The 27,959-nt window shown below is 39.1% G+C and overlaps 1 protein-coding gene and 1 long non-coding RNA gene across 3 annotated transcripts in view; one reads left to right on the top strand and one right to left on the bottom strand.

Moving 5' to 3' along the window:
• Positions 1 to 27,959, top strand: part of CD247 (CD247 molecule) — a 57,638-nt gene that overhangs the window by 5,315 nt on the left and 24,364 nt on the right. The gene's annotated exons all lie outside the window — the stretch shown is intronic.
• The window catches only part of LOC308058589, a 46,438-nt gene continuing 18,527 nt past the window's right edge, over positions 49 to 27,959 (bottom strand). The window contains exon 2 of the long non-coding RNA XR_013925903.1: positions 49 to 25,213. This is a non-coding gene — a long non-coding RNA (uncharacterized lncRNA). The remainder of the gene's footprint in view (positions 25,214 to 27,959) is intronic.

Genomic DNA, 27,959 nt, shown 5'->3' with positions numbered 1-27,959 from the left:
TGTCACTTATAAATTATATATTTTTTAAGACAATTGCTATTTTTTGGGGGGGGGGTGGTAGGCCAGCCTGCCTCAGGATGCTGCAATGCTTGCATTTGGCAAGCACTGAAAATAGCTTCCTAGTCAAAAAGAAAAGTATATCAAACATTTAGAACCAGAGAACGCTTAGAGGAGCTTTCCTATTTCAGCCCCAAAAATTTGAATTGTAAAAATTAATTAACAAATGTTGTTGTTATCAAAACAAAAAAGTCAGAGTAATGGACTGAAACACTTTTCTAATGCTATAAGATGTGATATCCAGGAAATATCCAGGGGAATATTAATATGAGTGGTGTTTCATTTCACTAAGTGTACATTGGCCATTGAAAAAAGGAGCAAGGTATGTGATTAAAGCCCCTTTTTTCTGGTTCATCCAAATTTTATAATCACTTTGTTCCAGCCAGGAGCATGAGTGTTTTGTATTCATTCAGATTAGAATGTTGCTGTCATCTGTGTGACAGCCAAACCTGAAATAAACAGAGCGAAATATTTATAAAAATTCTTCCCAAATATTTAATGTGCAAGTATATATTGTAAATTCATTCTGATTCCCCATGGTGCATATCTCCTCACAAAGCCAAATGAGACTCAGGAGGGGCAAAACAGAAAAATGTCCGGTTGGTACTGACTGGGTGGGTGAGAGCAAACCCTAATACTTACACAGATCCTGCAAATGGATCGAAGTTCTTTGTGCAGGCATCTGTATATAGTAGCAGGGTCCAAACTAATTAGATGCTTTGTTTGCAAAACACTTATTTTGAATTAGTTAATACAGAAATTAATCTCAAACTAAAAATTAACATATGATAACTTATTACTTATCAGATCAACTTGAAGCAAGAGTTTTGGTAAATGTCGCTTCTTAAATACTCTTGGGAAACATCATTTCAGTGAAAGAGATCAGCCTCCTAATGTCAGATACTGCACATTGCTAGTTTTCAAATGTTTGTTTTGTCATTCAGAAATAACAATTTGAATAACATCTTTAAAAAGTATACATAAATTGGATTCCTGGGCTGAGACCTTACTGCTCACTATTAATTCAGCAGAATTTTAAACCTTTGCAAAGAAAAATTTTGACTTGTATAATGTTATACATTATAGTGATACAATTACTGTAATATTAAATATTTTTTTCAGTCGCTTATCAGTAAGCTTCAGTTGGAGGACCCAACATCAAGGCTTCGATAGAAGCCCTTTCTCTGTCTATCCTCTATGTGTTACTGTGATTTATATTGTTTCCCATCCAGCCACATAAAGCCAATTGCAAGAAAGAAGTCTTACCCGTATTATGTGAAGTCATCTCCTTCTGTTTCTCTCTCCATGATGTGAATTTGTGCGGTATCATCACTTTGGGCTTTTGTGTAAGTAAGGTGATTTCAGCAGCACTTTGTGCAAGCATGCAGGTGCATTTCTGAAGATTGCAAAAGTAGAATAAAGTCTTGTAAGCTAAGAATCACATTCTGAAGGAAGGATACAGAGAGAGAGAAATATTATAGAATCTGTATTGTGTAAAAAATAATCTACCTAAAGACAGTTTAAGAAGCAAGCAAACAATTCTGTGAATTACTCAGAGTATAGTTGCTCTTTTCATAAAATGTATGTAGCAAAATCAGTTTCTTTTGATAATTTTAAGAATGTTATTTCAATTCTACACATTTCTTCCTAGCAACTTGCTGATAATTTTCAGGATTCATTTGCTGTTTTATGTTATTTTATGGTTTATTACCTAAAGGTAAGATACCTGACTGAGTGAGTGTGCACGTGTGCACAAGTGAACTCTTTCTTAAAGTCTTGGCCATTATAGACTAGAAGCTGTTACGGGAATTTGTAATAAAATATTTTCAGGAAAGGTGTATGGGAGTGGTGCTGTGTGAAGTAATGTAAGTATGCATTTTTCTGTTCAATTTTTTTATTATAACTTTTTGTTTTTCTATTTCTCAGGAAATGTAAAAATTCTTGCTATTAATATTGGTTGAGCACTTAATAGTCCGTTGGAATTTGAAGACTTAAAAATGCAACAGAACCAAAGTAATCCATGTGATAATTAACCTACTTTGGAGGCTTATACCAGTGATAGATTTGACCTCATGCTTGTTTGTTACCTGCACTTTTTTTCTGATCATTTACCTGCAATATACTCTTCATCAGTAATGGGCTTCTGGTTCTTTCAGTCTCTCTCTGCACATGTAAATTCTCTGCATCAGTTTTGCCGCGGGAGTTACTCTGATGAATAGAGTAAATGAATTAAATCTTCGCAGGTGGTAAGCTTAAAGAGAATTGGTGAAAGTAAATGAGATAAACCCAGAGTTTTCAACAATCATCCTCTGATTTCCCTTTTCCTGAGAAGGAAAGGGAGTGATACCCCATCACAAGTTGCCTAATTTTTAACTTCTTGAAACTATTGATCTTTTAAATGTAACACTGAGCGTTCATGTATTATAAGTGTGACTATACCTAGTGGACCAGAGAAGATAAGCAAGGTTAACCCATATGGGTTTCAAGCAGAAGGTCAAACATCATTCCAGTTACTTTAAAAAATGAGCATCTAGTATATGCTGTAAAGGCTTTCTGGAACAGCTTCTCAGAATAAGCATCTAAAATGGAAAGAAAAAATATCTCTAAGTCTCTTTCAGTAAAATTAATTTTAGTTATGCTTTCAGTAGGACCCAGTCTCACTTCTATTTGAGTAGGGAGGTGTGGTGGGAGCTTTGCCTACACATGCACACCACACTGTATATGAGCAGAATTATGCCGTGAGCACTAGCACAGCACCAGCACAGGTGGGTGGCTGTGGACTTCTGGCGAGCTGTAAAATGCACTTGCTGGGAAGCCCAGACCACTGCATGGAGCGATCGCTTTTCCATCCCCAGTTCTGGCATACGGCCTCTACTTTCTGCATCAAGCTCAATACAGCTTGCTGAGAATATGGATTGCTTTTTCCCTTGCAAATTAGGAATAATTTTATTGAAAATGGCACAACATTGTACGCTTTCTTCATACAGAAAGTTTGTGAGAGAACTCAGAGTAATTTGTTTTAAGGCAACTACTTCCCAGATGATTAGCAATGCTGCCTTAGATGTGATCTAAAGTTCTGACGAAGACTGCTTGTAATTTCAAAATTATGGTGTGTTGCAAAATGTCTGAAAAGAACTACACATTTTCATGAGATTTGCTTTTTTGGAAGAGTTTTGCATAAAACACAATGCAATATGAAAAGTTATGCATACCAGGTTCATTACTGGACTTTTTTCCTGAGTGTGCATTTTGATCACATCTTCAAGTCTTTCTCCTTGACATTAAACAACCAGGAGTCTCTCACAAAATTACTTCTCTCTAGAAGAAGCAGTTTTAATCTACCTTGTTTGGAATTCTCTCTTAAATTTCAGATGTGTCTAGTATTGATGTGAACTAGGCAGAACTGGAATTCTCCTCCTCCCGTCTATTCATGCAGCTAAATTAATCTCTTTTTGTTTAATAAATCAGATGTTATTTTACTACTTCCCTCAAAACCCAGCAGTGCTATAATGCATTTCTTGCTGCTGTTAGCTGTGTCTCTTCTGACGGAAAAGCAGTAGCGGATTTTAAGACTTAGACAATTTTTTCTTTTTTTTTTTTTTTTTTTTTTTATAACTCTCTTAAAGAAGTTGGTTGTGAACCTTCAGCCCTATCTTATTGTAACATCTTTTCCAAGGTGTTTTTATCTGATTTTATCTGTCTCGGCTGCAAAGTAGCAGCTAACAGATTTCCCCCCTTTCTGTCTTGCTCTTCTTTTTAAATCTAGGGCCAAATGCCTATTTGTTAGACATGATGGCTTTAGCAGAACAAATATCAGGTTTAAAACAAAGCTTAAAAGGAAGCAACTTTCTGCAAAACTTTGCAGCATTTTAATTCCATCCCCAACCCCCTTGTTTTCCACTAAGGTAAACCAAACCCTTCCAAAATATTTTTGTGAGACACCACAGTCTGTGAGCGATTAGTATTCTGCATTTGGGAAGAAGGAAACCCAGATTCCACTTATTCTGCGTGACTCAGAACAGGAGCTTGAACAGGACTCCCACGTGCTAAACCATCTGAGAGACACTCGCTGGTTTTGATGAGAAATTCTAATGGGAGTCTAGAAACATTTCCTAATTAACCTGCCATCAGAATTTGTGCTGGGAAGTGTTTCTGATGAACTGGATAAACCTATGCAAAAACGAAAAAACCCCTCAACTTCAGTTGTAGTATTTTATAAAGTCAGTTTAATCCTTTGCAGTCAATTAATGGAGTACATATATCCAAGAGTTTCCCCATCCACCCTTTCAAAAACTGTTGTGTTTTCTTTAGTAGCGACTGTATTTCAGCATGACCAGAATCCCGAAGCAGGCTCCTGTGTGTGAGACTGCAAAATGGGGCATAGAGGCGGTACGGTTCTCTTATGTGTGGGTATATAAGAATAACATCAGTATGAGTACTGATAATATATGCTCATATATTGACAATTCTGCCACTTCTGAAACCACATGTAATTATACAGGACTGGAAGATTTAGAAGCGGGTCCTCAGCTACTAAATCTTAAGTGTATGCAGGAATCTGAGGGAGTCAGCAACACAAAATATGATCAGAAGGGGCAATCTGAGACAGCCCAGCACATGCAATGACCTTTCCTGCAAAAAGTGATTATCTGGGGCCAGAAAGGAGAGCTTCAGGTATTCAAAAAAAGCTTGGCAAGTGGCTTCACCTCTAAATGTGCTGCCTGCATGCTGCAGCTATACCGTGGGCATGGTATTTAATTTCTGTGAAACTTTCCCCTTCTAATTAGGTCACATCAGTGTTTCAGTAAATGCCGCTTATTTAAATGTACCTAAACTAGCTTTAAATTAGCTACCTTGTTTATGCAACTCCCCGGTGGTGTCAGCAGGAGTTTTTCTTCAGACAAACTGCTTGGGCATTTACCAAACTCAGCCAGATTTTTGCAGCTCACCCGAAGATCTATGCTGAAGGAAATACGCTGTTATCAGCTAGTTGAAAAACAATTTAGTGATGTTTTTGTGAGCTGCTGTCACCTCCGTAATGACTGCAGCATATACAAACGTTTTGGAAAGGAGAAAGTTTCTCATTCTGTGCCTTTGGGTTCAGTGGGGTTTTCACCTCTTTTGAAGCTTCAGAGTCATACATAGTAGCAGTGTTCAGGTTCATCCATAGTTAGAAGGTATCTTACACCCAAGGACAAGGGTGTCTCTAAACAACTATATTATCTTGCTTTTGTTTTTCAATTTGCATGTATAAATGATTTTGCAAAATGGTTTTAACGAAGTCTGCAGTTAAATAATGTGTAATTCCTAAAGCAGTTTTCTTTTGAGGTTTTCATTTTCAGTGTTTTTCTGTTTAACTCTTCATTATCTTGTAGTTCTAACTATTGTTAAAGTATCTTCTGGTGCTTTTTAATCTATGTGATTAAGATGATTGCTATTAAGATACTGACAAAAATCAATATGAATGGAGTGTAAAATTTTTAAATTGGGAAGTTCGACCTTTGGGATTTAGTCTGAAAGATTTGTAGAGAATTTTAACTATTCCAGTCATCCTCACTGCTCTACAAAGTCTTTCACTCCTTAGTGAAATAGTGGGTTTTTTAAGATAAAGCAAGAAAATTGAAAAAATTGAAAAATGGGGTTGCAGGTTATGTGCTCTTAATTGTGGCTGATTTACTGGTGTAACCTTTAGAAAGCCACCAGACTGTTTAGGCTTTCCAATCAACCACTGTCCAAGCTTAATCAAGATGGACAACTGTAACTGTAACTGTTAACTGTAAATTGCTTATCTGGTTGTTGATATACAAATAACGCTTAGAAAGTGTTAACGCACTTAACAAGTCCTGAAGACTATATGCTATTTTAGTATTTGATCAATCAACAAAGAGGCTTATTTGCCTATTTCATGATGGTGTTCTGAAAACTGAGATCTATCAAGTATCCTTTAGATCCTCCAGTGTTAACATATTTTGTATTCACGGTGACCTTTACTGCTTACAGGACAGCCTTTCCTTGCATTGGGAAAACGGCCAACGTTTTTCCTTCCTTCTCTTTTAAAAACCCTTTATTATTCTAGATTCAATTGAACTGATGAGAGAAACAAAAAAATCTCAGTTATGGACACACCATTAATCTTCCTGAAGTGTGGGGAAGAGGGGGGAAAAATAACGTCCTGTACAGGCTGTGTGTTATTTAACACTTAAAAATCATCCTGAGCTCTTTAGAAAATGTGCTTTAGAGATGAAAAATGTTTATTGCGCTCCACGCCATGCATGCATGCTGTCACTGTGCATGCTGGTACAGCTCTTAACGTGATGGTGTTCAAGCCGGTTGGCATGAACCAGCCAACTGAATCTTACTGTTTAGAGGCAGCGGAATTGTGATTGTAGATATATCTGAACAATTATTCTAGCCACCTTTTGCTCCCACAAGAACACCTGTGCTAGGATCTGATGACTGTAATGTCTAAATATGTAATTTAGAGTAATTATTTTAAATGGAAATAGTTCTTTCTATTTCAGTAGGTGTTGAAGTTCAGCTCTCAGGTGTCTGTCATCTTATAACTGCATGCTGCTTTTCTCACAGGTAGCTCCTGGCTATTGAGGACTTGCCCTATGCATTAACTATTAACCAGGCAAGGACTTCCTTGGGGATTTGACTGCAGTTTATTTGCTCAGTGTATGTAGCCTCCTTTGCCTCAGGCTCTGAATAGAGCACCTTGGTTTTGAACTCCCTGGTCTTCGGCTTCCGAGAAGCGAAGTTGCCTAAGGGGAGCTATACTTCAGCGGAGCTTTTGTACAGGGTGCTTTGGCTTATACAGGGTAATATATGTAATGTGGCTTGGAAAATGCTCAGTGCTTGGTGCTTTACCTATTACCTGTCTCGTATGGGAGAACCAGAGGAGTGTGAGCTTGCCTGAAAGCTACTTCGGATTTTTTTTCCGAAGCCTTTCAGTCTTGGGGTCTTGAGCTGAGAAGGGGTAAGGGAAAGCGTGAAATATTTAGCAATAGAGTCCTAAAGTCAAGTGTCACTTTGAAATGGAGTTTACACATAACTCATTAAAACATTGCCTCTTCAACATCTGTGTGTAGCATGTAAAATAACACCCACATGCATATTTGTGCAGAGGATTTGAGACAGGTGCTGACTGCTATCTAAAATACAATGGGAGGAGAGAAGATGAAAATGAGTATGCAATACAAAAAATAGCATAAACATGTTGCTGAATTACTTCAGGGGGATCAGAAGAAGGTTTCACACCATCCAAATAGTTTTGGCATAGGTTATTCTTGGGGCAAAACAGGTAGAAACTGAATTCCTACTTGGGAGCAGTTTGCTGAGGTTATGGCATGGACTTTTTCAGGCAGCTGACTGTAGGAACAAAAAACAGTTTGCCAAGGAGACCAACCTCAGCCCTTTGTTCTAATTTATGTATTTGAGGTACACAAGAATACCCGATGCTTAATCAAGCATATTGCACACATATTTATGCTATTAAGTTAATGGCTAGATACAAACACAGATGCTATTGACACTGCACAAGTGTATGTGCAGAAAGCATGACAAAAATATGTGCGTGTGTTTGTAAGCATGTGACAAGCAGATTTGAAAACCTATTAAGTTCATATATGCTATTTGGTATATTAGCATGAAAATGTGTTTCGAAGCTATTTTAAAATTAGATTTAATAAGGATCAAATATTTTCTTCAGCAAGAGTTTGTTTACCGCTATATGCATATGTATTAAAATTACAAAATCTATTGATAATCATTCATCTTTGACCAGATAAACAGCAGTTTCCAGTGAGTTAAGTGCAGCTCTACTATTACATACGTGCAGCCCAAGGTGGGGGAATAATGTTTTCTCAGCAGGTGCCAGGAATAATGGAATATTTATTTTTTTTAAGCTTGACATTACTATTTCAAAGACCGTGTGTGCTACTGCTGCTGGGACCTCCTCTGTTTCTGTCCTACTTCCTTTCTCTTGCTGAGTACTATCCGGATTTTGTCCTTTATAAGCAAGAAGTGTGGGTATGTCTTTCTAGTTATTTACTTTCCCATTAGTGATACATCTGAGACTTACTATCATTTCTGTAATAGTAAAGACTGCTATTAAATAGTTTGAAAATCCAAACAGAAATCAAAAAATCCAGAAGTGTGAATCCCTAAATAGCTTTTTAATTTTCATTATATTTGTCTTTTTCTGACCATACTACTTGTATATCCCTGGATGTTCTCTTACACACATGTATGTGTGTCTAATATAAAGAAAGGCTTTGTGTGTGTGTCTGTCACCTTTTAGGATTACACTATGGGAAGGTAAGGGCTAGCAGACTTCCTGGCTTTAAGATATTGAAGTTGTTAAATTACAAAAGCCTGCTAAGAGTAACACTTTTGATATTATTTGAGAAATATGTAATTTCCCTGCTGTAAGAAAGCTGTGAGAGAGAACAAAATTCTCTCGGTCCTTCTGTATGGTCAGATTTGCTTTGTTATCCCTAAAGGACAGATTGGGAAATGAAAATACAAAGAATCAAAACAGCTCTCCTCAAACCTCATAGTGGAAGAATTTAGACTAGAACTAAATGATCACTACTGAGGATAAAATAATGATTTGACCTGCTCAAGGGTTTTTCTAATTCAGATGATGTTCATGTAATCTAGTGAGGTCCATTCAATAAAGTGTGTGTTTTAGGTGAGAAGAATATGTGAAACTGGTTATGTAAGCAATTAATTTCTTCCTCTAAAGCTGCACCTATCCCTTCCTGTGATCTTTCTGCCTCCAATTGTTCTTCTGTTTGGTGTGAAAGTATTTTTTTTTTTTATTATTATTATGGTTTGCTTCATGTGTCCTGCTCTCTAGAATATAATGGTATATTTCAGTAACAATTTATTTTTAGCAGTGAAAATAATAAAGGAAAAATAACTGGTTAAAACTACTGCTGCTTCAGTAGAACTTAAACTGAGAATGGAGAAAGGAATAGTATAGATCCTTTTAATGGAATTGTGAGACACAAGATTATTTTTTTTTCCCTATGTATTCCTTTCATATACAGGCTCTCTGAACTGTCAGCGGTGTGGGAAGAGCAATGGTAATTGTAACTAAATTTAAAGAAAGGGCTTTTCAGCAGCTGCCTTGCTTGGATTCATCAAACAATAATAGACAGGAATATGTTTAATTTCTGAATTTTCATTGTTGACTACCTTTGCTAGCCAGCTTACAAGTACGAATATGATCCTCTGTGACATGCAGGCTCTAGAATTTACATCTAACCCCAGTTTTCTGAATCATAACAAGTCTGAAGTCTCTAGCATGGCAACTGCAGAAGCAAGTATTACTATTAAATGCAAATTACTTGTCTGTTGCATTTGGAAAGAACATAATGTTTTATTTTGATACTACTTCCATAAAATGTTCGATTTTATGACAGAAGGTATCTAGACAGTTGATCACAACCATGGCAATTCTGTCAGCTCTGGAAAGGTGTTGATGGGTTGGTTTCTCAGAGGAGAAAGAAGTCAAGACAGGAAACCATTAAATGAGCACCATACATCTACTTGGCTGTATGTATAAGACAGACATGCTGGGCTACACAGAGGGAGAAAAGTCTAATTCATTGTGCCAACTGATAAGGGAAGAGTAGGGTGATGTTCTGCCCTAAGGAAATAAACCTTTGAGACGTCTTTTTGATCAGAGAGGCCTGTTCACATTGCTTACCCCAAGGTGTAGTTCATTGTCACAATCATATTCCTTTTCCTCCAAGTGGTCCACTGTTGGTGGGTGGATTGTGTGGGGTCATGGAAGGACAGAGGCCTCAATGCCGTGTTGCTCACTGTGTGAGCTGTCACCTTCATACCCAGAATCGTGTATCAGAAACCAATTGTGTGAGTGTTTCACCTCATATATGAAGTTAGTCTAGGCTGGCTACACCACACTTTTGACCATTATTAGCACCTCAACAAGTATCAGTGTTGCAATATGAATGGGAAATCTCCCAAAAGCCACACTGTAGGTGGACTCTTCTGTGAAAGCAGACAAAAAGAAGCTACTGTGCAAAATCAGTCAAGCTATGCTGCAAAATCAGATTTTGATAGTTCTCATTACAGTGTGGCTAACACATTTTGGTCTTGCAGTGTAGACAAGACCGTGAATTGTGTCTTCACCTTGTCCCTGAATTATGTGATAGCCTTTGGTTTTGGTTGGGCTGTAACATGATTTGGGAATGTGGCTTGACACCACCTACACTGCAGAATAAACTGTGTTTTTAGCAGGGCTGAGCAATTATCTTGTGCGTACCTGCTCCTCCCGCACCGTAGACTTTTAAAATCTTTTAATGAATCAGCACTTGCTACTAATTGTATTACTTTCATTAATCTAATGCCGCCTTAGAAGTTCGAAGTGCTTCATAAGCACTAATAGGTCCTCACGCTACCCTTCTGAAGTAGTATGTTCTTGTAATGTCTGTTCTAATGGGGTAAATCAAGGCACAGAATGGTGAAATGCCTTTCAGAAAGTCTCTGGCAAAACTAGCAATGGACTTGCTGATTGCTCTAGCCATTAGCTATAGTACGTTTCCATGTCTGAATTGATGATGGACTAATAGCATGGAAGGCTAGACTAGAGCGGGCAAGAAGCTATTTATGCAAAAGTATATTTCAGGTCCCCTAATTATGAGTTTTTAACCAAAGCAAGGCGAAGTTGTTCCACGTTGCTATTTGTGAACGAAAACAGTGACACAATTAGAAACCCATGTTAAAATAAGAAAAGTATCTCCACGCAAGCTGTTGCAGCAAGAATGAAAAGGACTGGAAGATAAATGCAGTGCTGAAGCATGTGGTAGATGAGTTGTAAGATACTCCATATATCTTTGCAACCACCAAATTAAAAAGAAATTTAAAAATAATCAGCCAAAGCAAACTCTGATTGACAAAAAATGTGCCACATCTAGCATGCAAAGGCCCAGACATAGCAGTATGACACGGAAGGTGGTTAAAATCCATCCAGTGCTTCGTAACAGGATGCTGAAAGGTTACTATACTGAAAAGTCCAAAAGGACAAGTGCAAAGAAATGTAGAGATAAGGAATGAATGAGGTTTATCACTTAGCATTTAGGTTAAGATGGAAAGCGCACTGGGAAAGGCAAGTCTTACGTGATATCAGATACAAGATTTGAGGCTGGTCATTTAAAAGGTAATATCTTTCTATGATACGCCCCTTGTTACTGGGGATGCTAAAGATGTGCTGGAAACCACAGTGCAGCAGGATTTCGCTTAAGCAGCCATCTGTTGGATGGAAGCGGCAAAGTTGGCTTTTCCTTGAAAGAGCTGGACATCAACAGCAGACATTAGAAGGGGTCAATATAAAAATAACCGCCAAAGAACTTGCCAAAAAAGTGTTGTTCTAGCAAAATGACAGATTGTTGTGTTATGGCCAGAAGGGAAATCTCTTTACTTCGAGTCTGTTTTTCTCTTGAAATGGCAATACTGCAACTGCTGTATTAAATTAAAGGCTTCAGTAGAAGGAAAGTGTATCAATCCACCTTCTTGATTTATTTCTTATTTCTGGCAACATTTTAATAGAAAAGTACATTTTCTTTTTGTTTCAAGCAAAATACATATGAGAAGCAGTAATAAGGTCTTGAGTTCTCAGGGGATTGCTGTGAGACTGTATAGTGCATCTGTGTCAACCCAGATATCCTAGGATCAGTGCTGGGTAGCAAACCCTCAGCAAGGCTGCTCCTGGTTTTTGCAAAGCATCAGGATGATGAACATTTGACTACCTCAAAATATTGGCATCTGTAACTGGAAAGGTATGTAAATTTATAACAGCAGGGGTTTTCCAAGGTGTTGAGGAGTAGGGAGAGTGGGAGGCAGAGGTACCACCATAAATTTTCTCCAGGTACACAAGCTGAAAATGTTTTGAATACTTCCCCTTTAGATTTGCCAGGCTAAGTTAATGGCAAGAACCAGAGGGGCTTTCAGGAAGGCTCTGTGTGGGTGTAGAAAATGAAAGCATGGTAAGGCCACAGTCTTCAAATTCATACAATGAATAAGTTCAATAATGTCATGGGGTCTGAAGTTGTGATATTAATTTCCGTCTTATACAGCAAAACAGCAGTGCACCTTTCACGCTGCCAGGTATCACATGATGCTATCCCATTTGCAGTGGTTTTGGATCCAGGCCTGTTACTGCTCTGCCACATGAACTTCAAGTGGGCACTGCCTCTTTCTGTGCCCCTTGCCTGCCTTTGTTACTACTTAGCTCAGATTCTAATTATGTAGCACCTTACACTGTCCAGAAATTAATGCACTAGTTGAAGCTAAGATGAGACAGAAACACGAGTCTTTGCAGGACTGAGGTACATGCAGACTTTTGGGGACAACTGCCGTATTTAAGCAGGTATACCTGTAACACCGCAAACAGTACCGTCCAAAACTGTGATGACTGAGGGCTGAGGCCCTCAAGACTAATGATTTACAATAACAATTGAGTCTTGCTGTTATTGTTTTATGGGCGCTGAACACTCATCAGTGAGCAAAACACAACCCCAATAGTAAGGCAGGTTGCTATCAGGAGTTTCATGTGATGGTAAACTGAATAGCTGAGTATCTCTGCCAAAAGTCTCTAGGTAATTTAAAACAAGAGAACTCAATATGTTTGTGGGTTTGGTTTGCTTTTTGTTTTGAGCTTTCTGTCCGTCTCCAGAGACAGTGGCGTTTTCTTGCGAAAGCATCTTAGAAACTACGTCTCTTCCACTGCTGACTTGTTTAGGGCCAGATAGCTGTCGCAACACTGAGGCTGACTCCTTTTGTTTTCAATGTCTTTTGTGCACAACCTCTGAAATATACAAGTTTCAGGCTGCTTTCCCTTCAACTCAGCAGAAAATATTAGCATTACTGATCTCTGTGACAGAGCAACGGGTGACAAACTGCCTTGTCATTTCAATCAAAGCCACCCACACTTGTCATTACATTTATCCAGGGTTAAACTGTTCATTACGCACTAGCCTGGGCTGCCCAGGGTAGCTGTTTTTCTTAATCTCTTGTCATAACTGTTGTAGGTTGGAGGCGGGAATGAAAGCACCTGCTGACTGAAGTGACAGCTTTATTCTAGGAGCTGGGTACTCAGCTGAAAGAAAAAACAAATGGGGACATGAATTACTGGGTATGCGGTTCAGAAGGATAATGCATTTTGTAGAATTAAGAATTTGTTTAGAAGAAAGTATGTAGCAGTTATCTCCTCCTACTTCTTATATACCCTACTTTTTGCACGTGTTTTTCTGTGTTCCTCTTGTTTCCTTCCCCCACATGAAACTGCTTTTTAGGTTTGGGGTTTTTTTTGTTAAGAGAATTTGCTGCTTTATTTGGAATATAATCAACGCAACTCGACACAGATTCTTGTGCCAGTTTTTGTTTAAAAATGCAAATATATAAGACAAAATGATGTAGACTCAGCTGATATAATCCATTTCACATTTTAATAGCACAAGTCCAAATGCATTTTATTTTTAATTTTGTCTTTTTACGTCTCAGTGTGTTAACTGTCTCTGGATGGTAAACTTATTTTTCTTCATCTTGTCTCTAAAGTGTTAGGGTAATACAGTTTAGTGCCTTATTTCTTGGAAGTGGGAATCTTGTTTTGAGTCTGATGCCGACTTGCTTCACCTCCCACTTACCCTACAGCTAAGTGGAAATAAAGATGATTTTTGAATTTATTTTTCATTAAGTACTATGCTATTTGTGGTTAAAAGCCCGGCTATACTCCCAGGAGACAGCTACTCCCCAAGCAGCTAAGGGAGAAAAGAATAATTGGATTCCCCCAACCCCCAGCCACTGGAAATAAAATGGCTGTATTTCAGTTATTTTGAATAAATACTCTACGTTAGACTTTTTAATATGATAAAATTTACTACAGGTGCATTAGACCTTTGATTGAGTTTTCATAGTGTGTTCAAGTACTAGGTATAGTGCACATGTATTTATATTTTTTACAACTTAAACCACCTAAATTCTGGCAATAATGCCAACTATTTGTTACCACTGGACAACCTTTGAGAACTCGAACATCCAAAGGAACTTCAGTGACCCAAGCTTTGAAACAATATAACCTATTATAGAGTGTATTCTTATTTCTTCCCAGTTTGGCCAACCCTGCACAGATAAAAGAAGTGTTTAAGGTAACAAATATATATGGTTATATATTTTAATATCTGTCTATATTATACATCTATTTTATATGATCTTTAATATATATTATTGATACATAAAATATCTCAATATGCTGCATGCTGAAAGTAAGTGTGTTCTAATATTGCTGAAGCTTTCCAAGAGAATAGAGCGTGCATCTTGAAGTTGTGCTCTGGGGCAAGCCTTTATGATTATGACCATTAAAATAAGGATTTCTTTTCATATGGAAAAGCAACATCAGTCATCTGACATGCACCTTCCCCTCGGCGCTCTGAAGAGCAGGGCTTTTATCAGCAAAGTTTCTCTCTGCATGTATAAATACAGCAAGTAGGCTGGAATAGTTTTTAGGAATTTCCTAATTTTTTTCTGCCAGGTACCTGGTTTGTTCAGATCCTAGTACAGCGGGGCAGGCATAGGCAGAGAGGATTTAGAGCTGTTTATTGCAGATGAGCTGTCATGCACCTGTGTGTAACTCAGCACGGTTACATTTCCCGTGCATCGGATGTGCCTCCTCCCCGTGCAGCGTGCAAATGCTTTGGGGGCCCCCCGGGAAGGAACGAACCCAGGCTGTGGAATAATGCTGCTGTGCAGGTGTCCTGCAAGAAAACACGTCCATGGTACCCACAGAGGGACTAAGGAGAGCCAAGCACCAAGAGAATGGATTACATCCCCTCTTTTTTTACCAGGGGAGAGCTGGTGAGGACTGTTAGGGGAGAAGTGAAGGAAAACAGAGTAACTCCAAAGGGTTTATAGTACAGTTGTCAAGAGAAGAAGCAGCCACTCAGCATGAGGGGAGGTGGGGTAGTTCTGAGATACAATGGGTGTCATCAGACACACATTAAATTGTTTATAAGGCAGAGGCAGGTGAATCTTTTGGCCTGATACCATGAAGGGCGTGGACCTAGACCTTCCTTTGGGATGAATAAGAGCAATGAAATATCAACGGTTATGCAGAATCAGGCTTTCTTGTTGTCACACGGGATTATGGGGTTACCGATGGCTCTTTTTGAGTTTGATTGTAATCTATTACTGGATGATTTAAAATTGGAAAGCATCTATAAGATGTATGTGGAGGGGGAAAAAGGGGAAGATGAAAAGAAAGGGAGAAGAGAACGAGGCAAATATTCTGTAAAAGGTTACGCTACTAGGAGAGACAGCCAAGGGGGAAACAAAAGGGAAAGCATCAGAGGATAAGCAGCAAAGCGTAAGATTAAGGGTAGAATTGTAGATATGATGGCCCAGTAAGTTACCTTTATATCATCCTCTTCATGTGATAAATGATCCTGGGAAGCCAAACTGTGGTTCAGAGACAAGATGCAATTCAAACACTGCTTTGATTGTGACCCCTAAGGCAACAGTAAAAATGACCTTCCTAAAGTTTTGCTTACATAGATGAGGATGAGCGCAGAGTCCCAGAGACAACTCTGGAATCATCTCATGAGGATCGTGGTGGTTGAATCTCACACAGCATGAAACTGTGATAGCGGTACCTCCCTTGTAGGTAAGTATGTTGGTTTGGATAAACGTATGTGTTATCCATCTGAACTGTCCACACCAGGGTATGTTTTCCTCCCTTGTAACACTTGCCATCCTCAGATATTTCAGTTACTCGTGCATTGGTAGTCTGTAAATAATCCTTGCTATTCCTTCACTGACTGCCAATATTGGGATTGAACCACCACAGGGTCAGTTCTGCATATGACAGAATAGCAAACTTGCTGCCAATACTTTGGGAACAGAAAGAGGAGTGATCAATTACAAGTCTGTTCACCTTGTACCTCAGTGGCCTGAAATGCTTCAGGATAAATTCTATGGGAAAGACACAACAGAGGAATAGGGAAAGTAAGATAAAACACAAAGTAGCTTTACCAAAGATTTATTATGAGGATAACTAAACTGATTAGTCAGTAAAGCGTTATTGCTTATCTTCACATAGGAATGGATGGTGGATTTATTTGGATTGTTTTCTGTGGTGCTACATGGAACAGAGAGGATGAAGTTTAGGCTAGGTATTGTAAGGGGCACCGTGAAGTGGCTCACGAGAAAGTGCCAGTAGGACATGCTCCAGAGAAAATCTGAGTCTGAAGAGACGATTAGTGCGAATCTTTGAGAACCGATCTGGATATTGCTATTGCATTTAATGTCAGTGGCAGGAAAAGTAGATGTGTGTGAATAAAATTTACTGATGACACAAGATAGGAATATGTTTTCAACACAGAAGCAGACTGTAATATCAGACAGGATTTCATGAACTGGTAATAGCAGTGAGACGATAGACATGCTATGGGAACGTATAACAAATCTCTGCTGTACTCTAGTTGGGCACATAGTGGAGGAGAAGGATTAGTATGTTGATTGTGTGCGGTATCATTGAAACTAGCAGTGAGAGAAGCCTTGTGAAAAGAGATCCCAGGATCTATTAAAAGCTGTATGTGCCATAAACTGGAATGATATATGCTATATCATTGCATAGAAGATTTTTTAAGCAGTAAGACAGAATTTTGTGTTTTGTTTTGATCATCCAAATACAAAAAGAAATAATTCAAGTGGAACAAGTATGGGCAATAAATAGTAGGAGGATCAGGGAAATGGAGATCCTGTTGTGCAGAGAAAGACAAATGGGCCTTGGCTTCTCTGGTCTCCAGCAGAAGGCTGCTACCCTTTCTGCAACAAGTGAGTTCGTAAACACAGAGGACAGAATGCCTTTTTCTGATAGCATTGTCAGTTTAAAAGCTTTCTGCTTCTGTTCCAACTCTGTGCCATGCCCTTGCCTGTGGGAAGCAGAGCTGCCTGTGAGAGCCTGGAGGACCAAGGCTGTGCAGCAGATGAAGGGCAAGGCTGGCGATGGACAGCTCGGGGCCAAGGGGAGCAGGGGCAGCTGCTTACTGAGATGGCATCGCCATAAAAAGATACAGGAGAACTCTACTTCCATGTTAAGCTAAAAGAATAATAATGTCAGAGCAAAAAAAATTAATGTAAAATTAATGTTTAATTAATTGAAAATGGAAATTCAAAGATCTTTTGTGTCCCTCAGAGCAGCTCAGGTTCCCAGTCTGTCAGGGAGCAAGGGAATTAAACCGTATACATGCACCCGTGGCAGTCTTAAAACAGAACATGAACTGTCTTCGTGTACCTCTGGAATGGGATGACGGGGAGGCATTCTTGAGTTATATGTATAACAACTCAACCAATGAGTCCTATTTACCTTTAGTTTTAAAAATCCCAAACAAAGCCACCTATTTCCCTACAAATTATGCCTTTAGAATGAACAAAACTGTGGTAAACTGATTAGCTCATGGGTTCCCTTTCCTCCTGTCAGAAGTGTGAGGGAGAATTGCATGTAAATTGCTATCTGAAGTTCAGAGAAAATTGGTACCAACTCCAGCGATGCTTGAGTTCACAAATTGCTGTGTGGAAGTTACATTTTCTTTGAAACTTTATTTGAATTGAATATAAGTATTGCAATGCCTTGTATCTTTAGCTACGTTTTGCTCAGTGGCAAGACATTCAGATCAGCGTAATTCAGGTATGTGAGAAATTTCATGCTTACTGCTTGAATGTGCCACCATCTGCCTTGATAAACAAGAGGAAGTGACTGTTTACTTTTAAAAACAAAAACAGGAAAGTGAATTCTAGTGTTTCCCCCACTTCAAGCCTACTGCCAGCCTAACCCGGATTTCTGTGCCCTACTCAGTGTTTCCCCCAGTGATTTTGATTGGGCACATCAAGTATTCATTTATTTCTAATGTGTTTTAATATGTATTAAAAGGAACTCATTAATAGCATCAAGTACCGTTAATACAACAACATTGGATCCTGTTCCTTGAGCATGCTGGTAAATTTGGAGAGAGCAGGACAAGAGCCTTGGTCAAAACCAATGTGAATGAATTTTTTCCCCTCCTGTATTTCTTTTCAGTGCTGAAGGCATAATAAGTTTGGAAGAAAGTGTGGCTCTTGGAAGTAAGGTGATAGATGAAAGAGGGTAGTTTGGCTGTGCGTCAGAGCACCTGAGATTGACGTTAATCCCTTCCTCGCTATCTGCATAACTAAACTCAGTACTGCAAAAAATATTTACCCAGTTCTATTTGTTACAGAACTGTCAATATGTCATATTTTTGTCAAATTCCCCATGCTTTTGTTTGTGTTTACTTTTGACTGCAATCTAATTATTTATATAACCCCAACTTTTTTGTTTTTTAAAGCATGTAGGTTTGGCAGTTGAGTGGCTCTGCTATTTCCATCACACCCTACCTCAATTTGCTTGCACCTTGTCAGTAGCCATATGCCTGCCTGCCTCTACCAATTTTTTTCTGCCCTTCTGTAGCAGGTGCATGAGTCCTCTCTGCTTACGTAGTTTTAGGAGTTACTGAATACTCATTAATGGTCACCTGAACTGTCTCTTCTTGACCTCGCTGCACCCTGTGGTTTTTGCTCTGAAACTTGCAGACATGCTGATGAGCTGGAAAGCTTTTCTGCAATGTGAAGGCTGTACTGGCAAAAAGGTTAGCCATAAGACTTAAGTGGAAGAAAGTGTTGGTGACAAGAGCTGTTCTGTAAACATCTTTGAGTGTTGGAGCATCACCAGGTTCTGACTCTGGGGCACAGCTTGGGCAGTGGAACATACGTAGCTGTACCACATGACCACATGTGCAGCACACTGCTGAAAACAAGCAGAAGAAAAACCCACGTAAACTCAGAAAGATGATGACTTCTGTGAACTCATGTGTTTCCGTGTGTGAGGCTGACTCCCGTGGGGTCTGCCGTTGCCTTTTATCGTAAACTGCAGCACGCAGCTGAGCTGGTGCTTGCCAGGCAGACCTAAGCCACAGAAAACTCAGTTCTGACTTTTTGGTGAACTGGTGGGGTCAAGTCTGCACCCTGATGGGCCTCTGTCACTTGTGGTTTTGATTAAAGGCTAGTGTTACCATTCTGTGCAACAGAGAGGAGGGTGGTATATATTCCAGGGATGATCCTTGTTGACTAAACCAGAGAAGTTTTAAATAAAAGTTCTTTCCTTGCCATTCAGTCATTGAATATTCTCCCTTTGAAACTGCATAGACTAAATTTAAAATTCAGGCTGTTACAAAGTTTTATGTAGTGAATTAAACTCATAAATGCCGATGTTTTAATACCAGTGTAGCAGAGACATGTTAGTGAATCATGCCAGAACAAGATATCCCAAACAGTGAGACTTAAAACTCTTTTCTGGAGTTAACTGGAAATCTTTCATCTGTTTCAATAATCATTTTTTTCTAAAGAGTTTTCTTATAACAGCCAGAAGATTCTTTGCTTTAGAAAAGGCATACTGTTTGATATTTAAAAACAAAGACTTCATGAGAATTAAAAATGAAATATTACATGAAAGTGTAGATGACTTTATTTCTACTGCTGATATGTCAGGGAACCAAACCAGAAATAATAACAAAAAAAATATATATTTTTTTTTTATTTTATTTTAATCTTTCCGAAAGAAAACTCTTGAAGGTTGTAATCTCTCCCAAACAGGTACTCTGAGCTGTTTTGCTCTATGAGCATTTAAGCAAAGACAAAGCTCTTTCTTTCCTTTTTTTTTTTTATAACTCCATGGATACACGTTAGCAGCATGAAGTATTACAACTGTATTTTTGCCACTCTTTTTAGTGCCGTAAGTTCTTGTTTCTTTAAAATAAAAACTACTGCAGTGTTAGCAATGAAAACGTCATTTTTATTTATAGCACATTGATAAACGTAGCTTGAACTTTTTAGCATGCAAAGTCAGCTAACATTCTGGGGCACCAGAAGGTATGAATTTCCATCACTAGAGTGACTTAGAGCACACATACTATTTTCTTCAAAGTGCATTGGGACAAAATAATCCAGCTTTTCAGCTTTTTTGGGTGAGTTATCGGGTTCATCTCAAGTTTGAAAAGGATGTTCAGGCATGTAATTAACTTACTGGTTTAAGTTAGAGCTTCGGTTTGCTGCTTCAAGAAGGACATAATCTAGGCCCTGGGCAGTTACTTCTCTTTCAGCATAAATGAACACGTCAAGTATGAAATTTAACATGTTCTTATTTCTGCAAAGAAAAATGTTCTTTTGGTAATGTGGTATAAAAACCAACTGCAACATTATATGTGCTCACAACTGAAGACTTTAAGATCAAAAGAAAGTGGAGGAATAATGTGTAGATTTTTTTTTTAAATAAAATTCACTATTTTGAAGTTCTTATTGTCTACTCTCCCATTAACAAGTTAGCCCTTTATTACAGACATTAACAGACTGTACTTTATGTAGTTTATGTACTTTATCTTCTTGTTTGCTGGTGCCCTGTAACTAACTTCTGATGTCTGAGGCTCTGCTGTCTGTCAAGGCAGCTTTAGGCTAGCATAGTGTGGTATTTTGAGGGAGAGATGCAACATGCTCTCCCACAGGGACTTCGGTTTCAGCTTATTAACTTCTTAACTTCCATGTCTTGGTGACTGGGCTTTAACAAGTACCCAGAAGTTAGGAATATTGTAAACAAACTCTCAGAGAAGGAAGCAAACAGCTGATTTTACAGGTCTCTCCTTCATGCAGTTAAGGTATTAAACACAACTCTCTGTAAAGCACTGTACAAACTCCCCAGTAGCCTAAGAGATACCATACACAGAGTTAATTTATTAACCTGATTATTTTTTTTTTTGGCCTCTGAAGAACACATTTCTGACCTGTCATTTATTTCTTACCTGTCTCAAAAAGGTGGTAATTTTCATTCAAACCTCTGCTGCTGGGGTTCATGCAATTGCCTGTATTTTCAGGGTTTTTTCTTCAGAAAAATACATATACTCTTTTTGAAATTCTCAATAACAGAAAAACCTGAAAGTGTGAATGCCAAAGATGCTGATTAGAGAGAAAACAGAGGATGCTGCTCTCTTTGTCATAATCTTGGGGTGGGAGGTATGAATATATTTTGTAGCATTTTTGATTGCCTGTGATAGCACACATCCCAGATAAGAGATTGTTGAAATACATAATTGTGAATTAGACAGGACTAGCATGAGGGGGTGAGCATTAACAGGTCCATGTTGTTTATCATTGTCTCTGACATGGTCCGGCTGGCACTCAGGAGCGCTGGCAAAGCCTAGACTGTATGCAAGGAAACATCATACTCTCACCCCCAGAACGCTGTGGATTTTTGGCCCAGGAGAACAGCCCGGTCTCTCTTTGTAAGTTGTATCTGTACTGGCCACCTTGGGCGTTAGCTGTCCCCTGGCTATACCAACATGTTCGGGCACATTCCTCATCAGAAGCAGGGCTTGCCTACTGACAGGAGTGATTACTACTAGCAAGAACAGGACAGAAAATGCTGAATAGGTGAAATATTTTAATTTTCCACTGCTTTGTCTGTATTGCTTAGGTCTCTTCCTTTAACTACAGGAGTCAAATTATAAATGAATCTGTAGTTCCTCTCCGCTCAAGTGGAAAAAATGTTATTGTCTGTTTTTATGAATCCTTTTAAAGCTGCTTATTCTTCTTTTCCGTAGCTGCTTTCTGACTCTTTCTCCTGGTGTTATCCAGCTTTTTACCACCATCCCTCAAACTCCTTCCATTCCTCTCCTACCAGACACCAATGTGAAAGGAGACAAAGAAGGACACAGTAAAGCCAGGCTGTGGGGATGCCGAAGGTGGTTTCATGTTAGTGACAAGCACGTTCTTCCAGCACAACCCAGAGGGTAAGGGACCCTGCAGAAGGGAACCCCTGGGGAGGTGGTAGCCCTGTGCTGGGACCTGTTTCAAAGGTGGTGCGGCTTCCTCTGCAATGCGGTCCCCGGCACCAGCCTGTTTGTGAGAGGGGAAGCAGGGGAGGCTCTCCTGCAGCCAGGTGAAGTGGGGCAGGTGACTCCATTACTAAACCCTTTTATTTTTCATCCTTTCACACGTGCATCTGACTGAAAGTCACTGGTGTTACACAAATGATTTGTTTGGCTGGACATCCTCCCTGCTCTGGTCTGTACCCCACAAAGGCAATGAGAAGAAAGTGCTGGAGTGGGTGTATCTCTATGTGTGTGTATATATACACACACACACGTACATTGATACACCACACCCCCCTTATATATGTGTGTATATATATGCACATACACCCTTGGTATATGGTATTGCATATATGTTTAAATGACAAGAAAGGCAGCAGGCACGTTGCACCAAAGGGACAGAAAATGGTAACGGGTGAACCAAAAAGTTTGAGGTGCTCATTTAAACTGAATAGTATTGCTGATTTAGCCAAGTCCTACAGCTCTGGAAGATGGCATCAGACTAGAATCCTATGATACCTCTACATTTTTTTTCAGTATCTGTCACTGGCTTATCAATAGTCACTTCAGGAGTGGAATGCTCTGAGGCAACATAAATGCAAAATAACCGGAGAAAGGCAAACCCAATGTTGTTGAACTGAAGATATTTATCAAAATTTCTGTATAGATTTATATTTTGATTAGTCCACCTCTACCATGTGTGTGGAATGAAGTGGCTTAACCTTCTTGAATAAGCCGAAAACCTTCAAATATAAATATTTTTGTGATGCTTTTGCCTTTCTAATTGTAGCTAATGCCAGAAATTCTAAAATACTGCAGCTCTGTGAACAGTGCTGTATTCTGTGGTTACCTGGAATTTGTATTTCTTATGAGAAAGATACAGCTTAACCTCATAAGACTTGAATTTAGACTTCTGGATGTTTACTCTGACCTCTGAATGACAGAAGCTGCATTCTGTTTCTTGCTCATGGGAGCCAATACAATATATTCCAGAGAGCACAAACAGGGCTTTTTTGCCCTTTGACATAGTCACTTGACTTATTTTTCCCTAGATCTGTTAAGTCAATTATTCAGATTGAAACCTTCCAGTTCATTATGAAGGAGTGGGAGTTGGCAAGAAATATTCAGAAAATTCATGCTGCTATTCTGGGTCCTTCTTATAAAAGAGAGGGAGAAAGAATTTGTGTATCGGTGGTTACTCTATATGGATGTAAATTTGTTTTTCCCTCTGGCAATTTCATTTTTCAATTCCAGAGTCAAAGCTGCCTTCTGAAGAGAGAGCTGTATTTTGCCTTTTATATTAAAAAAAGAAAAAAAAAGAAAAAAAAAAAAAAGAAAGAAGAAGAAGAAACATCCTTGTAGCCTTCCCTTTCTATCTTAGCCTGTCGGGCAGCATTCGCACTCATGCTGCCTTGTTGCACCCCGAGTCTGTCTGTGCAACAAAGATTGTTTTGTGTGGTTTTATTCTTCAAGCTCCCTGGATGTGCTGAGAGCTGAATTCTTCAGCTCAGGCAGCAGAGGTCTGGGGCATTAGATGTTGAGGCATTTGGTTCTCTCCGAGCTCTCCAGGGTTGTCCCATTTTCTGGATGGATGTCCCATTTTATGGATGAATGCAACAATTCCTGGGAAGACAGCCACATTTTGAAAACAACCAACCATTTGCCACTACCATCTTGCTAAAAAAACCCAAACAAACCCTAAAAAAAAACCCAGGTGCGTTGGTGTATAAGATTGTGTCATATATGCATTGCTTTCAGGGTGTCACAAGGGCTTTCTTTGGAGCCAGCTACTTCAAAGGGAAACCAGTCCCTGCGCGTGCTGTACCACGCTGTGTAGTGGGGTTGGCACTACGCCGATGGTTGCTTGGTTGAAAACCTGTGCAGTCTTTCCCCAGGGTCTGACACTTAGCAGAGGTGGGACATTGATCCCAGATGTTACTACTGCTGCTTGTGTCTGTGGGGTTACCTATCTGATCATTCACAGCATTTCTCAGAGCATTGCTTGCTTGCTTCAGTCTCCTTAAAGTCCCGAGTCTGGGAAAAGGATACCTGTGACTCAGATTTAAGGAAAATACTACACTAGTGTTGCCCTGTTTCAGTCAAGCACTTTTCTCTTCTTTTTTTTTTTTTCTTTCTTTCCTTTTTTCATTTTTTTAATCCCTCCTGTAAAAATAGAGGCTGAAGAGCCCTGAAATTACAAAGCCCTCTCCTACTTTATTTTGAGGTAACGATTTCTAGCTTAGTTACAGCAGCTTTCAGCTACTTTGAGCAAGTGCTTTCTCAGACGCACCTGGTAATGCCTGTCTTTGCTAACAAAAGTCTCAGATGTGTGTTTGCTGGGGCGGGTGTATGGGGGGGGTAGATTCGTATCTGTCCAAGGGAAGCGTAATGTCTCGCTTTGAGGCTTCAAAGGGGCTGGGGTGTGCATGAGTGAGGGGCCACGAGCTCCGTTTCATTGCTGCAGCTTATAAGCGAAAGGGACTCTGTGGGCGTGAATATTGCAGTTGCTGTCAGACAAGCAAGCATGCCCACCCCCACACACCCCCACCCCCACCCCACCCCCCGTGATTCTCTCAGACCATAGGAATAAATCTGTGTTAAAAGGATGTTCAAGCCATGTCATAATCAGCTTCATAGCTGGGTCTTGGAAATACTGTAAGGGCTGCCAGGAATCCGTTGTTTTGAACAAGGAAGAAAGGTTGGAGAAATGGAATAGCAAAAAATAAACATGACCTTACACTGATATTGACCTGACCCAAGAGACGAAGAGGATGGAGATTTTCTAAAAGCAGCAGCCAGGCTCTATTGTGGCAATGGAGCGCAGTGCAGCAGGTTGTGCAGTGCTGGAGGTGAGCAAGGCAGGGAGCAGGCTCCCTCCCCCGCTGACCCCATGTCCTGCCTGTTGGCAGGTGAAAGTAAAGCAGAGAAATCACAGGTGGTCTGCTGGGAAAACGGTTCCTGAGGGGTTCCCAAAATGCCCTGGCTGGCCCGACACCAGTGTCAGGCGGTGTGCTAGGGAGAGCTGCTCTCTGTGGTTAAATGATGGGGGGACTTACCGAGGCTGCACCGGGGGGCAGCAGCAAGGTGTTGGAGCAAGAAAATGCATTTGGTTTTTTGAAAGTATGGCATCAAGCTCTGATTTGTATGGTCCATGCTGAAACACAGATCTGACCCTTTCTGGTCAAAGTACAGCGTATCTAGAATATAAAAGAAGGACCGAGAGAAATCATATAGTATCTATGGAGAGAAGCGTTATCATTTTTAACAAATTCCGATAAAAGGACAATTAGTGGTCAGGATGGAAAGCTGTAACAGGTGAGCAAGTTGGATAGGTGTAAGAAATGTGATTTATCTGTCTGCAAAGGATAATAAATTAATAATCCTCTACTTAATTATGGCTACAAAGCTATTATTAAAACTAGTCTGGAGAGCACCTAGTGCACAATGCCCAGGGGTGCAGCGAGCATAAAAGGGTGCTCTTGGTTGATGTCGTGGCTCTGCATTTTCTGTTCCTCTCTGAACTATCCCAATCAGCACTGAGAATTTCATTAAACTGCAAGTACTTTTTCATGATTGGAAGTCCTATTTTGTCTAACTTTTTATAGTGCAGAGTAATTTTAAAGGAGAAACACTGAACAGTCTGTAGGTAAGTATAGAAAATAATTTAATGGAGTCACTTTAACGGCTTTCTGTCCTTTTGCGCTGCTAAGATTGCATAAAATGCACTTTCTCAGCCTTTTGACAAGTACTCAGGAAGTTTGTGCATCCGTTGGTTGGGGAGGCTCATTCTGATTTCAACACATTATAATCACCTCAATGCTTGTTCTATAGATTTCCATTCCTATGTAACCTAATAAGGTTACAAAGTGTATCTTTAAATGAAATCACATATGATTTTTCTGAAACTGCTAGGGTTCTTCTCTTGACTTTGAGTGGTGCGTTTGCAGTCTGAGGAGCTGGGATAAAAATAACTGGGAGAGTAATGCCAAATTTTCCATAATATTGCAGGCAGCATGCAGAACTGACTTCTTTCACTTTTACACTTCTGCTCAATAACAAAAATAAAATTCCTGACTGAAAAATAAGTATATTAATTTTGCTTCATCAGTTGCGAAGGGAATAATTATTGAACAAAATGGCTATACGTTTTTTCCACAAAAATGCTGCTATCATCAGCTACACTAAAATAAGCACGAAACATTTCTGCGTTAATTAGTAGAGTTGGTCAGGGTTTCTGGAAGTCAAAAGAGTTCACAAGTTGACCCAACTTTGATTAGAGCTTTTATTATCAATTTCAGCACTGATAAGTAACTGATGGTAAAATTTAAGCTCTTCATATGCTAGTAGAACTTGATTGTTCATCTACCCTGAGTTTGCAGAAGAGGAACATGATCCTGATTAGAAGCAAGTCTGTAGGCAAACAGACAAATGTAATAATCCCTTCACTAGAATTGCACTAATCTGCTAGGACAAATTCAAACAGCAGTGTTTATTATTTTAAAATGTAATTTACTGACACTTCATAAAAACCTGAAAGTACAACTACGTGAAATATTACTTTTTTAATCTTAATTTTTCAGTTATGCTTTGAATTAGAAATTGATTGTGCATGAATTCTAATTGTGCCTGCTATCTGGTATCAGGTTAATCTGTAGATAGCATAACCAGCTGCCAAATTTAACGTAATCTCTTAAAACCTGCAGAAAGACTAATCTCTGAATAACCTGTCCAGAGGGTATTTCTATGCCGTAGTCAGCTGAGAATTTTAAGTGAAGCAGGATATTCACTGTGACACTTTATTTGGCTTTATCTAGGTTATAAATATCACCATTAAACTGTCATTAATTTACTTAATCCTAAAGAGTATGTAGGGATTTTGCCTAGGATTTGCCAGGTATTTTTTGCCTTATATGCTAACAATATTATAATAGTTAGTGCTAGAAACGTGATAGGGAAAAAAAGAAAAAATATTGCTTCCAAGGTAGTAGATTATGTCTTAAAACCATAGGGTTTGGATCACTGATTGTCAACAAGGTAATAAAATACCTGAAGAGATACTTTCTGTGTCCCATGTGGTCAGACTTTTTCTTTTTTAGGGACTTCAGCTATTCCAATCATAAATTCATGAGACTGAGGTACCTAAAGGTGGGGCACTGGAGGAGAACAAGGCTGGTAGCAAGGAAATTTGGCTTTAGGGGGCTTACTTTGGTAAAATAGAAATACCTTAGGTCTATGCAGTTTTGCTTATTATTTCTCACTTGCCATTTTCTTCAGTGTTTTCTGCAGCATATGTATTTGATTTAAAATAATGTTTATAGCTATACTGTATCTAGATCCATATGTATGTATTGAATTTAGATAAAATAACACTATGTGACAGTGGATGCCATCAGATTCTAGAAATTTCAGGTGACTGCATGGAATCTGTTAGGTAATGACTTTTGCTTGTCATGTCCAAGCTGAAAATTGACTGACAAGAAAAATAAATAGTGAATTTTTCCCCATCATTTTTTGTGAATCAGTTTTATATTCTAAACAATATCAGGTAGAGCCAGTTACAAAGACAGACTTCTTTTGTTTCGTGCACATGGACTTTTCTCCTAGACCTTTGTATCTTGTACACATGCTGTGCTCTTCCTCAATAAATTTGTTTAGAGAGTTAGGTGTGTATATTTGGTCCTGTGCAATGAGCTGAACCGTTTGGTCCTCCCTGCTTTTTTTTGCCTGTAGCAAATCATTCCAACATAGCTCTTGTAATGGACTAAATAGATAAAAAAAAGAGTAAACCATAGCTAATTTTTGTTGATAAAATAGAAATGCAACTTTGGGGTGTATTTCTATAAAAATAATGCTGTTTAAAGTGAAGGGTTCCGAGGCAACTATTTTTTGCTGACTTCTGATGTGTAGGCACATGAAAATGCATAGCAGAAGAACAAACTGTAA

The sequence above is a fragment of the Falco punctatus genome, assembly GCF_963210335.1.
Source record: "Falco punctatus genome assembly, chromosome: 2".
Lineage (NCBI taxonomy): Eukaryota > Metazoa > Chordata > Aves > Falconiformes > Falconidae > Falco > Falco punctatus.
Note: the sequence above shows the minus strand (reverse complement) of the source record. Positions and strands in the feature narration are given on the sequence as shown.